Source organism: Cebus imitator, unplaced genomic scaffold (genome assembly GCF_001604975.1).
Source record: "Cebus imitator isolate Cc_AM_T3 unplaced genomic scaffold, Cebus_imitator-1.0 Scaffold125, whole genome shotgun sequence".
Classification (NCBI taxonomy): Eukaryota; Metazoa; Chordata; class Mammalia; order Primates; family Cebidae; genus Cebus; species Cebus imitator.
Genome location: NW_016107440.1, coordinates 1,014,197 through 1,030,994, shown reverse-complemented (window position 1 = coordinate 1,030,994; position 16,798 = coordinate 1,014,197).

Below are 16,798 nucleotides of genomic sequence, written 5' to 3'. Positions count from 1 at the left end.
GTCTTTCTTAAATTATGACACATTCTTGATTATTATTTCTTTAAATATTTCTTTCTTCCTAGTTTTCTTTTTCTCTTTTTCTGATACTCCTATTACGTGGAGATTGATAGCTCTGCTTCTAATCTCCAAATGTTCTAACTTTTGTGCTATATTTCCCATATCCTTACTCCTTCCCAGTACTTTCTGGGAGATTTTTTTTTTCACTTAATAATATACATTTAAGTTTCCTGGTTTTTCTTTTCATGGAGTGACAGATCATTTTTTTTTTATTGCTGAATAACATTCTATTGTATGGATATACCACAGTTTGTTCATTCATTCACTATTGGAAGGCATTCTGCTTTGGTTGCTTATGCTTTTGAGGTCTTACTCAAGAAATCATTGTTCAGACCAATTTCCTGAAGCACTGGGAAAACATTTTCCCTATGTTTTCTTTTAGTGGTTTCATAGTTTCAGGTCTGACATTTAAAGCATTAATCCATTTTGATTTTATTTTTATATATGGTAAGAAATAGGGGTCCAGTTTCATCCTTCTGCATATGGATATCCAGTTTTTCCTGAACCATTTATTTAAGAGACTGTCTTTCCCCATTGTATGTTCTTGGTGCCTTTGTCAAAAATGAGTTGACTATAAATACATGGATTTATTTATTGGTTCTCTATTCTGTTCTATTGGTCTATGTGTCTGTTTTCATGTCAGCACCATGATGTTTTGGTTATTAAAGCTTTATAGTATGTGTGTCTGTGTGCTTAGAGATGGAGTCTTGGCCTGTCATCCAGGCTGGAGTACAGTGGCATGATCATTGCTCACTGCAGCCCTGAATTCCTGGGCTCAAGTTTTTCTCCCAACTCAGCCTCCCAAGTAGCTGGGACTACAGGACCAAGCCACCACACCTAGATTGTAGTATAATTTGAGGTCAGGTAATATTGAAGAATATGAAAGATCAATAGTATTTTGAATATAAAAATCAGTAGCATTTTTATATGCCAAGAGCAAACAAGAACAGCCTCCAGCTTTGTTCTTTCTGCTCAGGATTTCTTTGGTTATTCAGGATCTTTTGTGGCTCCATATAAATTTTAGGATTGTTTGTTCTATTTCTGTGATAAATGCCACCGGTATTTTGATATGGATTGCCTCGAATCTGTAGATTGCTTTGGATAGTATTGACATTTTAACAGTATTGATTCTTCTAGTCCATGGACATGGGATATCTTTGCATTTTTTGTTTGTCCTCTTCAATTTCTTTCATCAACATTTTATAGTTTTCCTTGTAAAGATCTTTCTTCACTTCTTTTGTTAAGTCTTCTCCTAAGTATTTTTTTTCTATAGCTATTGTAAATAGGATTGCTTTCTTGATTTTGTTTTCAGATTGTTTGCTGTTGGCATATTAAAATGCTACTCATTTTCGTATGTTGATTTTATATCTTGCAACTTCACTGAATTCATTTATTGGTTCTAATAGTTTTTTGGTGGAGTTTTTAAGTTTTCCTAAATGTAAGATTATACTGTCTACAAAGAAAGACAATTTTACCTCTTCCTAAAAAGGTTCTGTACAGCAAAGAAATCAATCAGCAAAGCAAAGAGACAACCTACAGAATGGGAGATTATTTGCACACTATTTAACTGACAAGGGATTGGTAACTGGAATAATAAGAAACTCGAACAACTCAATAACAAAAACACAAATAATTCAATTAAAAATGGCAAAAGATTTGAAAAGGTGTTTCTAAAAAGAAGACATACAAATTGCCAACAGATATATGCAGAAATGCCCAAAATCACTAATCTTCACGGCAATGCAAATCAAAACCACAAATAAATATCACTCACCCAAGTTAAAATGGCTATTACCAAAAAGACAGAAAACAACAAATGCTAATGAGGATGTAGAGAAAGGGGAATATTCATATATTGTTGGCAGAAATGTAAATTAGTACAGCCACTATGGTATGGCGGTTTCTCCAAAACTAAAACTAGAACTACAAGGTAATTCAGCAATTACACCATTGGGTATACACCCAAAAGAAAGGAAGTCAGTATATTGAAGAGGTATCTGAACTCCCATGTTTATTTCAGCACTTTTCACAATAGCCATGATATGAAATCAACCGAAGTGTCCATCAGAGATGATGAGATAAAGAAAATATGATATATGCATACAACAAAATATTATTCCACCATAAAAAAGTAAAATCCTGTACTTCAAAAAACATAGATCAAACTAAAGGACATTATGTTAAGTGAAATAAGCCAGGCACACAAAGATAAATGTCACACGTTCTCACTCATACGTGGGAGCTAAAAAATTGATCTCAGGAAGGTAGTGAAAAGAATGGCTGTTACCGGAGGCTGAGAAGCATAGTGGGAAGAGAGACATAATCAGTATAAAATTACAGGGAGATAGGAGGAATAAATTCTAGTGTCCTATAGCACAGTAGGACAATTGCAGTTAACAATAATTTATTGTGTGTTTTTAAATAATTATAAGTAAATTTGGTACATTCCCAATACAAAGCAATGATACATATTTGAGGCGATAGATATCCCATTACCCAGATTTGATAATTAGACATTGCGTATATATTTCAAAATATTACATGTATCCCATAAATATGTATAAGTATTACATCTTCATACAAATTCAAAATAAAAAATAATTTTAAAGGCACTCTGCTTACTTCTAAGTCTTGGCAATTATGAATAAAAGCTATTATAAATATTGTGCACAGGTCTTAGTGAAAACAAAAGTTTTCAACTTATTTGGTTAAATATCAAGGAGCACAATGCTGGACCATATGGTAAGACTATGTTTAGCTTTGTAAGAAACTCCTAAAGTGTCTTTCAAAGTGACTGTACTATTTTCTATTTTCACCAGCAATGAGTAAGAGTTCCTATTGCTCCACATCCTCATCAGCATTGGGTGTTGTCAGTGTTTTGGGTTTTAGTCATTCTAACAGACGTGCAGTGGTATCTCATCATTTTAATTTGCAATTTCCTATTGACAAATGCTATTGAATAGCTTTTCACATGCTTTAGCTGCCATTTACATATACTATATGGTTATGTATCTGTTCTGATCGTTTGGCCATTTTAAAATTGGGTTTTTTTTTTCTTATGTTGAGTTTTGAGAGCTGTTTCATTTTTACATATTTTGGGACAAGTCATTTATCAGATATGTGTTTTGCAAATATTTTCTCCCAGCCTCTGGCTTGTAGCTTTTCATTCTTTTAACAGTGCCTTTTGCAAAGTAGAAGTTTTAATTTTAAAATGAGGGCCAAATCATCAATTTTTCTTTCATAGATTGTGCTTGTGCTGTTACTTATATAAATGAGCTAAAGATGGCCACTGTTTATTGGATTTAAATACCCCCAAGTTGTTACTTCTTCGTATCAGGCTAGGATTTTTAGCTGAAACCCCACAGGCACTATGCTCAAATTCTTACACTTCCAGTTGCTTTAAATATAGTCAAAATAAACATATTTTCAAAAAGCCTGTCTACTTTGCATACCCTGTAAAACTGTGTTCAACATCTGCTAACCATAAATGAGAACTACTTTGTACATATAAAATACTATAAACCACTGCTTCTTTTTGGAGCTCTCTTACTCAAAACTCCCCACCTTGTTGCTACAGGGCATCAGCTAGTAACATATCTTCCTCTTAAATATCCCCTTTTTCCTCCAGGAAGTTCCTTGCCCTATTCCGCTTCTGGATGGTGCCCTTTTTAATAGTCTTTGTCTTCTTTGAAAGGCGTCTTGCTGGAGGAACTTCTCCTCCCACGCAATTCTGTCTAAGAGCCTGTATGTTGTTGCATGTTACTGCTTCTCATGATCCTGTCTCTTTCTCAATCAACAGTCAAATTCTTGCACTTACTGCAGTGTTTATATAAAAACTCATTGCCAAGCCCAAGTTCACCTAGATTGTCTTCCATGCTATCTTCTAGAAGTTTATAGGTTTTCATATTATGTTTAGTTATGCAATCTATCATTTAATTTTTGTGAAAGTTGTACGGTCAGTATCTAGATTTGTGGTTTCTTCATTTTTGCATGTGGCTGTCCAGTTGTTCTAGCATTATTTGTTGAAAATACTACTCTTTCTCCCCTGAATTACCTTTGCTCCTTTATCAAAGACCAGTTGACTATATTTGTGTGGGTTTATTTCTGGATTCTCTCCTCTGCTTCACTGATCTCTTAGTCTATGCTTTCACTAATACCACACTGTCTTGATTATTATAGCTTTATAGTGAGTTCTGAAGTCAAGTAGTGTCAGTCCTCTGATTTTGTTCTTTTTCAGTATTGGGTTGGTTTTTCTGTCTTTTGCTTTTCCATTAAAAATTTAGAATCAGTTTGTTGATATCCACAAAATAACTTGCTTGGATTGCAGTATACTTTTTTTTTTTTTTTTGAAATAGTATCTGGCTACTTTGCCTAGGCTAGACTGTAGTGGCTATTCACAGATGCAATCTTAGCTCATTGTAGCCTCAAACTTCTGGGCTCAAGCAATCCTCCTGCCTCAGTCTCCTGAGTAACTGGGACCACAGGTGCATACAACCATGTCCAGTTTTCAGTACACCTTTATCAGCATCAGGTTTCATCACATTCTTCACCAAGCCATCACTGTTCTAGTTAGATCCAATAGTTTCCTAGTTAATTGTCTTAGGTTTTTCTGTCTCCTCCTTTCTCATATTAATAACTCTCATTTCAGTTTCCTTGTATTGGCTAGGCTCTTTGGAACAATATTAAATAAAAATTATATTTGTAGGCATCCTTATCTTGTTTCTCTATTTGATAATAATAGGGATATGTTTATTAATTCACCTGTAGGCTTGACATTGCTGTTAGTTTCAGACAAATCTATTATCCTGTATTGTCAGTAACTTTCTCTCTGTGCTATCCTGAAAACTTTTTTATAATCTCATCTAACAGATGTTGCCTTTTATCAAGTATGCTTTTTCCAACCCTCAAAATGACGGCTTGATTTATCTATCTTGTCATATCAATATAATCATATATATCAAGTTATTACTTAAACTTGAACTCTCCTGGAATTCCTAGTTTAAGTTTTTCCTGAATTTATGTGGAGAATTATTTATTTTAATATACTCAGGCTTTAAGTTGCTAATATCTTCTTTAATATTTTTGCACTTATATTCGTAAATGAGATTGGCTATAGTTTTATTTTTTTTTAAATCTTTGTCATCACTATGCTGTCAGGCAGTCTAAATAACGTAAGAATTATCTGTTCCCTGACAGTTTGAAAAATGTTATCTATAAACCTGTCTGGATCTGCTGCTTTCACAGGGAGTTATTCTTTGATAAAACTCTTGCAATTTATTCTCCAATGAATGTCCAGTCAGGCTTTTACAAAATGTGTTTGTATTCAACTTTGGACATTTGTATTTCCTGAGAAAATTACCTATTTCAGTGAAATTTTTAATACTGAAGCTGTATGTAAAACGATCTCATAGTTTAGAAAATATTCCCTGATCTCTTTTTGTATTCCCTTATTTAACTTTCTATTGCCGTGATTTGTCTCTTTTCTTGATTAGATCTCCCAAGAACCAGGGTTTGAATTTGCTTTATTTCAAATTAATTTTTCTATTTTTTAAAAGTTTACATTATTATCAGTGTTTTCTCCTGCTTCACCAGATTCCTATTTTATTTACTTCAACTTCTTGAGTTGAATGTCCAGTTAACTTGCATTTATTAATCCAGGTTTAATAAGAAAAGCAGAAAAAGCTGTCAAGTTTTTTCTTAATACAACTTATCCACAGCATTTAATTTTTCATATATGATATTCTCATTGTGATTTTTCCACAATATGTAAGAAGGGGGGTATTATTTGTAGAAAAATGAGAATAAAAATCAAGACAGATAAAGAATCACCTGCAATTCTACCAGATGAAACATGTTATGTAGTTTTGACAACAATTTTTTTTAATTTTATATTTCAAAACCCATAATGAAGAGTACTTAAAGTGAAAACTGGGAAACATATCTGTAACACATATGAGAGACTTTAGTATCTTTAATATAAAAACATTTTCTGTAATGCTTTGAGAAAGAAAGAGTGGAAGGCTCCAATGGTAGAGCAGGCACACAAAAAGCCAAAAGCATATTTTTTAAAAAATCAGCTTCACCTTGCAAACAAATAAATGTGAACTAAAGACATGGTGAGAACCTTGTTTTACTTTTAAATTAGCAAAGGTTTTCTTCTTTAGTTATAAGTTCAAGGTTGGCACAATTTTAAGAAAACAGGCTGTCTCACCATCTTTGGGTAACATCAAAAATAAGTAATGAAAGTCATAAAAATGGTATACAAGAAAGTAACTATATGCACCAAAGATTTAGCTAAAAGGTATTTACTACAGCTAAAAATAATAAATAACCTGAATGTGAAATAAATGGGGATCAGCTGATTTAATTTTGCTAAAGTAAATTAATGGGTTAGCCAGCTATTACAATATACGGCAGAAAATATTTATGGGAAAGGAAGGGACATAACGATCTATTGATATATAAAAAGGCAGGTTACAAATGTATTTATTGTACGATCTCATTTTGGAAATACAAAATAGACATGTGACCTATTGGAATTTGAAAAAGCTTATGCATACATATATTATGAATAGTTTTCTCCTCCTCCTTCTCCTTCCAACATTCCATCCTCTTTATTCGCTTGTTATAAAGTTGCGGAAGAAGCAAAAACTAGGACACATAAAAATTGCCCGTAATGCTTTCAGGAAAATGCTTTCACAAATATCCCAGGCTTTTTCACGTAACATCATTGAATCTTCAGATTTGGTTATTAGGACACCATGGTTATTTCTCCCAGAGACATTTCAGAAGAGTGGAGAGAGTAGAAGTCTATTGGGAGTGAGTGGAGGTCTGAACACACAAGGCTGTACAGATCCAAGAGCAGATGACTGTTTGGAAAGTTAAAACGGACGCATAAAGACACAAGGGACAGAACCACTCGTGGAGAGGACCTCCTTCAGGGCAGAAATAATACTCCTTTGTTATCTAGTGCAATTTGGGGCACATTAAATGTTAAATTTGTTTAAATTTAATTCACAAACACCTCTTTCCTTTTTTTTTATTTTTATTTTTTATTTTTGAGACAGAGTCTCGCTCTGTCGCCCAGGCTGGAGTGCAGGGGCGCAATCTCTGCTCACTGAAAACTCCACCTCCTGGGTTCAAGTGATTCTGCTGCCTCAGCTTCCCGAGTAGCTGGAATTATTGGCGCGTGCCCCCACAACCAGCTAATTTTTTGTATTTTTAGTAGAGGCAGGGTTTTGCCATGTTACCCAGGCTGGTATCGAACACCTCAGCACAGGCAATCCGCCAACCTCGGTCTCCCAAAGTGCTGGGATTACAGGTGTGAACCACTGCACCTGGCACAAACACTTCTTTCTAAAGACTTAAGCTAGCTGATGGCGGACAACCTTTTAATTTTCTTTATATTCTCCCAAAGTATTTACCATATTTTAATAAGCATTTTATTTATTTATTCGTTTGTTTATTTACTTATTTGTTGCCCCAGCTGGAGTGCAGTGGCGCTAACTTGGCTCACTGCAACCTCCATCTCCCAGGTTCAAGCGATTCTCCTGCCTCAGTCTCCCAAGCAGCTGGGATTACAGGCACACACCACCACGCCCAGCTAATTTTTTGTATTTTTAGTAGAGATGGGGTTTCACCATGTTGGCCAGGATGATCTCAATCTCTTGACCTTGTGACCTGCCCATCTCAGCCTCCCAAAGTGCTGGGATTACAGGTGTAAGCAACCGAGCCCAGCCAGCACTTTTATATTTAATTGAAATTTTTGTAATCATACAAAAATCATACTTTATCCAGTTTTCTGCAACAGTAATGTTTTGTAAAACAAAATAACATCACCACCACGATATTGACTTTGACACAATTTGCTGATCTTCTTCAGGTTTCCCTAGTTTAACTTGCACTTATCTGTGCATATGTGTATTCATATATACAGTTTTACCATAAATTCAGTTTTGTGTATTCACGACCACAGTCAAAATACTAAACCATCACCAAGAGGATTCCTCACACTGCTTTTTTTTTTTTTTTTTTAGCAACACTTGCCTCCCTTCTGCCACCACCCACTCCCCGTCCATATGCTTAGAAACCGTTCTGCATATCTACAAAGTTATCATTTCAAAAATGTTGTATAAACGGAATCATATAGTAATTTACCTTTTTGGATAGGCTTTCCCTTGGCATAATACCCTGGAGATTTTTTAGGTGGCCATGTTTTTCAACAGTTCATTCTGTTTATTGCTGAGTAGTATTTTATGGTTTGTATATACCATTTGGTTGGGTATTTTTATCTTAACAGTTATTTGTTCAAGTACATCTGGACTGATTCCAGCTTTTGGCGATGATGAATAAGCTGCTATGAATATTTATATACAGGTTTTGTGTAAACATATATTTTCATTTCTCTGGGATAAATGTCCCAAGGTTGCCATTGCTGTGTAATACGGTAATTTCATTTTCAGTCTTGTAAGAAACTGCCAAACTGTTTTCTAGAGTTACTGTGCCATTTTTACATAATACATTCTCATCGGCAATGTATAACTGATCCATCTTTTCCACAATCTCACCAGCGTTTGATGTCACTATTCTTTTATTCAAACCTTTCTGATAAGTACGTAATGACACCTAGTTATAGTCTAAGGTCGCATTTCCTTGGTGAGAAGTGATGTTGAATATTACGTTATGTGCATATTTGCCATCTGTATATCCTCTTTAGTGTTCACATACTTTTGCCTATTTTCCAATTGGATAGATTTTTCTTTTTACTGTTGGTTTTGAAAGTTTTAGAAATATATTCAAAAATTGGTCCTTTTTTGGAATCATTTGCAAATATTTTCTCCTAGGATGTAGCTAGTCTTTTCGCTGTCTTCACATGAACTTTTGCATAGCAAGTTGAATTTTGATTAAGTCCAATTTATCAATGTTTTCTCTTATGGATCATGCTTTTTGTGTCAAGTCTGAAACTTTTTGGTTAATTGTAGGTCCTCTCTTCTATTTTTTTTCCCAAGAGCTTTAAAATTGTACATTTTATATTTTGTCCCTGATTCATTTTGAGTGAATATTTGTATAATGTGTGAGGTTGAGGTTGAGGTTCATGCTGTTTGCCTGTGGATGGTCAGTTGTTCCAATGCCATTTGTTAAAAAAGCTATCCTTTCTGCATTGAACTGTTTTAGATTTATGTCAAAAATTAGGTGAGCATGTCTGTAGGAGTCTGGATTCTGATTTTTTTTCCATTGATCTAGTGCCTGCTCCTTTGCCAATACCATAGTGTCTTGGTTGTCTTGATCACTCTAGCCATACAGTCACATCTTAATAATCAGTAGAGTAATTCCTATATTTTATTCTTGTTTCTTAGGATTACTTTAGCTATTCTAGGGTCTCAGACTTTTCATATAGATTCTAGAGACCAATACATAAACTTTACAAAATCCCACTAACTACATAAACTTTGGTGGGATTTTGATAGAAACTGCATTTAGCATATAGACAATTTGGCCAGAATGACATCTTTACTATGTTGAGTCTTAAACTCAGTATGTTTTTCCATTTAGCACCTTGATTTCTTTCATTTAGTCTTTAATTTTTGACAATTTAACTATGATTTGCCATCCTTGGTGTCCTATGGGTTTCCTGGATCTGACTTTCTATTGTCTTCATGAGACTTCGGAAGTGTTCTGTTTTATTTCCTTGAATATGTCTTATGTCCCTTTCTCTCTTTCTTTTCCTTCTGGCACACAAATAATGCATAAATTGTTCTGCTTAATGGTGTCCCATTGGTCTCTTAATCTATAATTACCCCTATTTATTCTTTTTTGTTTTTGCTCGTCAGACTGAATGATTTCCAGTGATCTGTCTTGAAGTTCACAATTTTCTCCCCTGATTGTATGAGTTTGTTATTGAAACCTGCAATTGAATATTTTAGTTCAGTTATAGCATTTTTCAGATCTATGATTTCCATGTGATAACTTTTTTATACTGTATCTTTGTTGAAGTTCTCAGCTTGGTCTTGGATTGCTGTCTTGACATCTGTGAGCATTCTTATGACCATTATTTTGAATTTTCTGTCAGGTAAATCACAAAACTCCACTTCATTCAGGTATGTTTCTGGAGATTTATTTTGTTATTGTTTGTTTTGTTCCTATTTCTTTCTTTTCCTTGATTTTCAGTATTGGTTTTTGTACCTTAGGTAGAAACCTATTTCTTAGTTGACTGGAATTGCATAGAAGGTTTTTGCCAGTTCATTTGACTTGAGATTTTAAGGTGCCCCTCTTATTTCTGTATTTGTTCAGACTGCTCTGTCTATACCAGAGGTCTATGACATCTTGTCAGTACTAGAAGTCTTATTTTGTTTTTGCCAAACATTTAGAAATTGATTTCTAAAAAGGTTTTACAAATGTAGTGAGTTATTTTCTGTATTTTATCACACTAAATAATCCCCAAATAATCTGAGAAATAAGCATAGTGTTCAGAAAAGAGTATCTTTTAATGTGCTGAATCTTTTATACATTTAGGCACATTTATGGCAAACCATCTATGCTGTATCAGTCTTCCTTCACTCCCCCCAGCCCCCAACTGAGACTTACAATTGGAATTAATTGTGAATGACTGTCTCATTACTATAACATATTCCAAGCTAGAGGTTTCAGGAACAAAGCATCTCCATCTATCTTTGTCTTTAGCCCTCACGTGAGGAGCCCATATATTAGCTTTTTTTATTAATTTTTTATATGGAGAGGTGACTCAACATGCATTAGACAGCCAAATAAATTACTGATCATCTCCTTCTTTGCAGTTTCATATTACCAAAAACTATATGCATATATGAGTTAAATGATTCAGTAATATGTTAAAAAAATAATATCTAGAAGTATCTCGCCACTTAAAACATACATGCACGAGTACACATATCCAATCATGTTGGCTTTTGTTTCAATATGATAATTCTATTTTTGATATTCCATCAATTATAATTTAGCTTACATTGTTATTGTGATACATAAATATATTTGTGCATAGACTATTTGAATATTTGATAATTGCATTAACTAAAAATTTTTATGGCACTTTTGCATGAATAATTTTGTTCTATTTCTTTCTTAATTTTGCTTTAAAAAGTATCCTCATTTTGCAGATGTGCAAACTGAACAGAGGATTAGAACTTATTTTTTCTAAAATCTAACAGTTAACTTCTAGCAGCACTGAGACCAGAATATAGATCTTCTGACTCCAGGCTCTTTGCAGTAAACATCAATCCCTCTGTGGCTAATGTCCAAACACAAGATGAAAGAAAACGTAGAGCAGAATACAAAAGGAATTATTTCATGCAGCATTCAGAGGTGTCATTCATATCCAGGAAGCACTTTTAATTACCAATCTGGTATTAATTTACTTATCTGTGTCTCATCTGTGACTAAATATTATCCAGCCCAGGCTGATTAATTCTGACATGAATCAGATGTTTTCATTATTAGCTAAAATTTATGCTTTAGCCATACCTATGCAGGCAGTCTCCTACCCATATATCTCATTTACAGAGACAGTTTATTTGTAGTTAACTTTTAAAAATTGAGATTCATAGAATTACAACTTATAAATTGCCAAACATGTATAAAATTCTTATTATATAAAAAATAATATTAGCTTCATTATATGCCAATTAATCTGACTTTCATTTAGAATCTTGTGCAAAAGAGATTGAATTGAGAACTTAATTTTTTATACATTCACCGATTCAACCAGAGAATGTGGCTCTATTTTATATTAATGAAATAATTTTCTTTGTTTATTCGATAAGCAGTACTCATTGTGTTATTTTTTAAAAATGGTCTACGCATAAGGTTTTAAAGCAATCGAGTCTATTTATTTCTTTTCCCCTGATGTATTAATTTTTTTTCTTTGCCTGGTGCTTTAGAAAATATATGACCTAGAAAGCAGCCTAATTCTTGTCACAGCTGCAACCTTACTGATGCAGAAAATTTGGCATTTATATAAAATGAAGCTGTCTCTAATGCTTTGTCTGCCCTTCTAGAATCTCCTTTGTTTAATCACTATGATTGGAGCCTCAAAAAAGGCCTGCCTTCAGGAATAAGTGGATTGGAATGAGAGGATGCTGATGTGTGAATAAAATGGTGATATAAAAGAAAATGGATAGCTCCTCCCCTCTGACTGAAGTCTGTGCAGGTTGTTCTGCCTGTCACTGATAGCTGTATGAGTCAGTCTCCAATTTGGGAATTACAATCCTGACCCGCCCCCAGACCAGGACTGCCCCTGCTACACGTTTCCATGGTGCCAAACTTCCCTGTCCTAGCACACGATTGCAATTGCTTCTGTTCTCCCTGATAGATGTGCAGGGTTGGGGATAATGCTTGCCTTCCCATAGTCATATCAATATCTCACACAGAGCTGGCATGTGGCGGGCCCTTCATAAATGTTTGTTCAATTAAAGAATAAAGACAGTTTAAAATTTGAGCTCATTTCTAACTTTTTAATAGCTTTATCAAGATATAAATTGACAGAAAGAAAAACCTGGCATGTATTTCATGTGTGGAATTTTGATGAGCTTGGGTATAGTACACGCCCGTGATATCATCACAATCAAACTGATAAACATATCCATCACCTCCAAAAGTTTCCTCTGCCCCCTGCTTTTTGTGGCAAGAGTACCACAAAAAATTTAAAGCTGAACTTGTGAGGCTTCCTTTTTCCATCTTCCAAAGCTATTAGCTCGGTGCAAAAGTAATCGCCATTTTGGCCATTAATTACTTTACATTAATGGCAAAAACAGCGATTACTTTTGTACCAACCTAATACTTGCTATCATCACTTCTTGTCTATTTTCCATCCCTATTATTGTTGTACAAACTAAATCACACTCAAAATAAATAAAATAAATGGGAAATAAAAAGAAAAAAGGATAAATTCAGGGAAAATATATTTATATTCCCATCATTTACCAGGTGACTTTTTGTTTATTTGAGACAGAGTTTCCCTCTTGTCAACCAGGCTGGAGTTCAATGGCGCGTTCTAGGCTCACTGCAACCTCCACCTCCCATGTTCGAGTTATTCTTTAGCCTCAGCCTCCCAAGCTCTCTTCAGCAGAACAATCAATCCATGCTATGGCTAACTTCATTCAGGGAGACCTACATTTTTCCATTTACTGAGGACTTCTGCGACTTTTTTTTTAAATAACCATGTAGTTAGTTTTTTTAATAACCATGTAGTCAGTTTTTTTAATAACCATGTAGTTAGTTTCACCAACTATGTAGTATGTATTTAATAACCATGTAGTTAGTTTCATCCTCAGACACAACCCAAAACATAACTTGCACTGGCCAACTGGATTCTTCCAGTCCCATCATCTCCTCTGAGATGCTCCTACCTGTCCTTTTACTATTAGGTCCTCTAGAATCCCCATGCTATGAAAAACACAATCCCTACAATTTCACCCTGAACATCTCCACTTGTATACACAATAGACATCTCAAACTTAACATATCGAAACCGAAATTCCTTTTTTTTTTTTTTTTTTTTTTTTAGAGATTCTTACTCTGTCATCCAGGCTGGAGTGCAGTGGCGCAATCTCAGCTCACTGCAGTAACCACTTCCCTGTTTCAAGTGATTCTCCTGCCTTAGTCACTTCAGTAGCTGGGATTACAGGTGTGCACCACCATGCCTGGCTAATTTTTGTATTGTTAGTAGAGACGGAGTCTTGTCATGTTGACCAGGCTGGTCTCGGACTCCTCAGCTATCCGCCCTCCTCGGTCTCAAAAAGTGCTAGGATTATAGGCATGAGCCACTGCGCTGCCCTAGAATTCTTTATTCTGTTCCAACCCTTTCCCCAATTTATTTCTGCTTCACTTAGCTTCCGATTCTTGAAAAGTTACACCATTCTTCCAGCTGCTCAGGCCAAAATCTTTGGAGTCTTCCATGCTTTCTTTCTTCTTGTCTAACTCACATCTAAGTCATCAGCAAGTCCTGTTGACATTACCTTGAAAAATACAGCTCAAATTGAACTGCCTCTCATCACCTCCACAACTACCCAAAGGAGGCTGCAGTATGTTCTCCTAACTCAGCCCTGCCTTTTCTTTTCTTGTTCACCTACGCTCTATTCTGTTCCCAGCTACTGAAATTATCCTTTTAAAACAAAATTCAGAGCATCATATTCTTCTGTTTTAAACTCTCCACAGCTTTCCATTTCACAATTAAACATTTTTAAACCCTTACCTTGACATATAAAGCCTGTCTAATCTGATTCTCAGCTTCTTTTCTGACCACATCTGTGTGATGATAAATGATTAACACCTGGCTCTCCACATGTCATCCTGGCATGAATGTTGGTTGATATTTTCATACATGTTAACAAGTAAGACAAGAGTAAGAGAAAGAAGACTGTGTTGGAATTTTACCCATGTGTCAATAACACAAAGACCTTCTTTGCCAAACTGCATAACAGTTTTTGAATACTGAAAGAACAGTTCCTCAATTTTTTGTGCTATTCAAATGTAACATGAAACACTTCAACATTTAATCTGAATTACTAACTTTTTCTCCACCTCTTTCTTAAGTCTAGACAATCAACAAAAATTAAGGTAAGCCTTGATTTGTAGCATTTGCACATTTCCATTATGTAATTCTCCCACAGTGGCTTATTTCAAGCTAACAAGTCAACACCACTGAACCTGGAGCTGAGGAGATGCAAAGGAGGGCAGCATTCCACGGTAATTCCACTTTACAGACACTCAGATATGCACAACCTCAAGAGCATAGATAACAATAAAAACGTAACAAACTAATTAGGAAGTGATGAGTTTTAATTTTAATATGATACGTTCACTTGTAAGCTAATATGATTTAATGTTTAATAATGGCTGTGTTCAGCAACTGGTTGGCAAAATTCCTGAAACTTAACAATTGGCTCTGCAAACCAGTGTAGGCTGGCTCCTACATAGCACTTACCACCGTTTACTCTGCCTCTGCTACCCTGGCCTCTTTGCTGTGCTTTGAACACACAGCACTTTCCCAACTCAGGGACTTTGCACTTTCTGTTCCCCATGCCTAGAATGCTCTACCTGCATGCCTTGCTTCTGTACTTCATACCTTTCTCTGCTCAAGTATCACCTCCTCAGTAAGGTCATGGCCAACCACCCTGACGCCCCATCACTCACTATCCCCTTCCCATGCTTCCACTGTTTCTCCTAGCACTGATTACTCCACAATATTCTATTATTTACTTGTTTACATGTTTATTCTCCTATTTCACCAAACTGGAAGCACCATGGGATTAGGGAACTATTCTTCACTGCAACCCTAATGCCTACAAGAGTTTTTAGCCTACCACAGAGGTTCAACAGCTATCTGTCAAATGTTTTAGGACTGACTCAGTATTTTATTTATCCATCTATCTATTTATTTATTTTGAGACAAAGTCTCACTCTTGTCACCCAGGCTAGAGTGCAATGGTATGATCTCAGCTCGCTGCAACCTCTGCCTCCCTAGTTCAAGCAATTCTCCTGCCCCAGCCTCCAGAGTAGCTGGGATTACAGGTGCCTGTCATCAAGTTCAGCCAATTTTTGTATTTTTAGTACAGATGGGGTTTCACCATCTTGGCCAGGCTGGTCTCGAACTCCTGACCTCATGATACATCTGCCTCAGCTTCCCAAAGTGCTGGGATTACAGGTGTGAGCCACCGCATCCAGGCTTATTTATGTATGTATGTATGTATTTATTTCTGAGACAGAATCTTGCTCTGTCATCCAGGCTGGAGTGCAGTGGCATGATCTTGGCTCACTGCAACCTTCAACTCCCAGGTTCTAGCGATTCTCGTGCCTCAGCCTCCTGAGTAGCTGAGACCACAGGCATACACTAACATGCCCGGCTAATTTTTGTATTTTTAGTAGAGACGTGGTTCCACCATGTTGCCCAGGCTAGTCTTGAATGTATGGCCTCAAGTTATCCGCTCACCTTGGCCTCCCAAAGTGCTGGGATGACAGGCGTGAGCCACTGTGCCTGGCCTGGACTCGGTATTTCTTTCTCTTCCATGGCTTAACTGAAATCCACCCTAGAGACTCTCACAGGTGGGATGCTATTCTTTGTCACAAAAAACACCTGCACCAGAGCCACCTAGAGTGATAGAAATAAAGGTGCTTCAAGGTTGGGAGATGGAGATAGTATTCTCCTCCCTTTCCCAAGTCTCTTCTGAACTCCAGCTTCTTTGAGAGTCAGGCCATTTCTCTCTGCCTCCCACCACCAGGGCCCACCACTCCTTGTTTCCATGGGTCTCCTAGTCACTATCCCTCAGACACTGAAGACTTTGCCTCCATATCTATATGGATATCAACTTTTAAAAATAACAACCTCTAAGTTCCCTGGGATAGTACAAGCATCTAACTTAATGTCTAGTATATATTAAGTGCTTGATAGATGTTCCTTAAGTAATTGAATTAATGACTTGTGACCAGTTTTCATCTTGGGAGTGAGCCAATTATTCATGGATAAGACCAGGAGACCTTCTGGTGATTATACCAGCTAAGAACTATCATCTAGACTGTGTAAGAGTAGGAAACAGACACATTTACCTGCCAGAGGCATTTACCTGATACCTGAGTTAAGCAAAGTTTGTGTCTTTACATGATTTGCAAGATTTTCAACCTAATATAAACTAAACACTCAAATAAATGAATAGTTCAGTTCTGATTCTCCTGGTTCCCGACTTTGTGTTTGTTTTCATGGTGCCAATGAAAA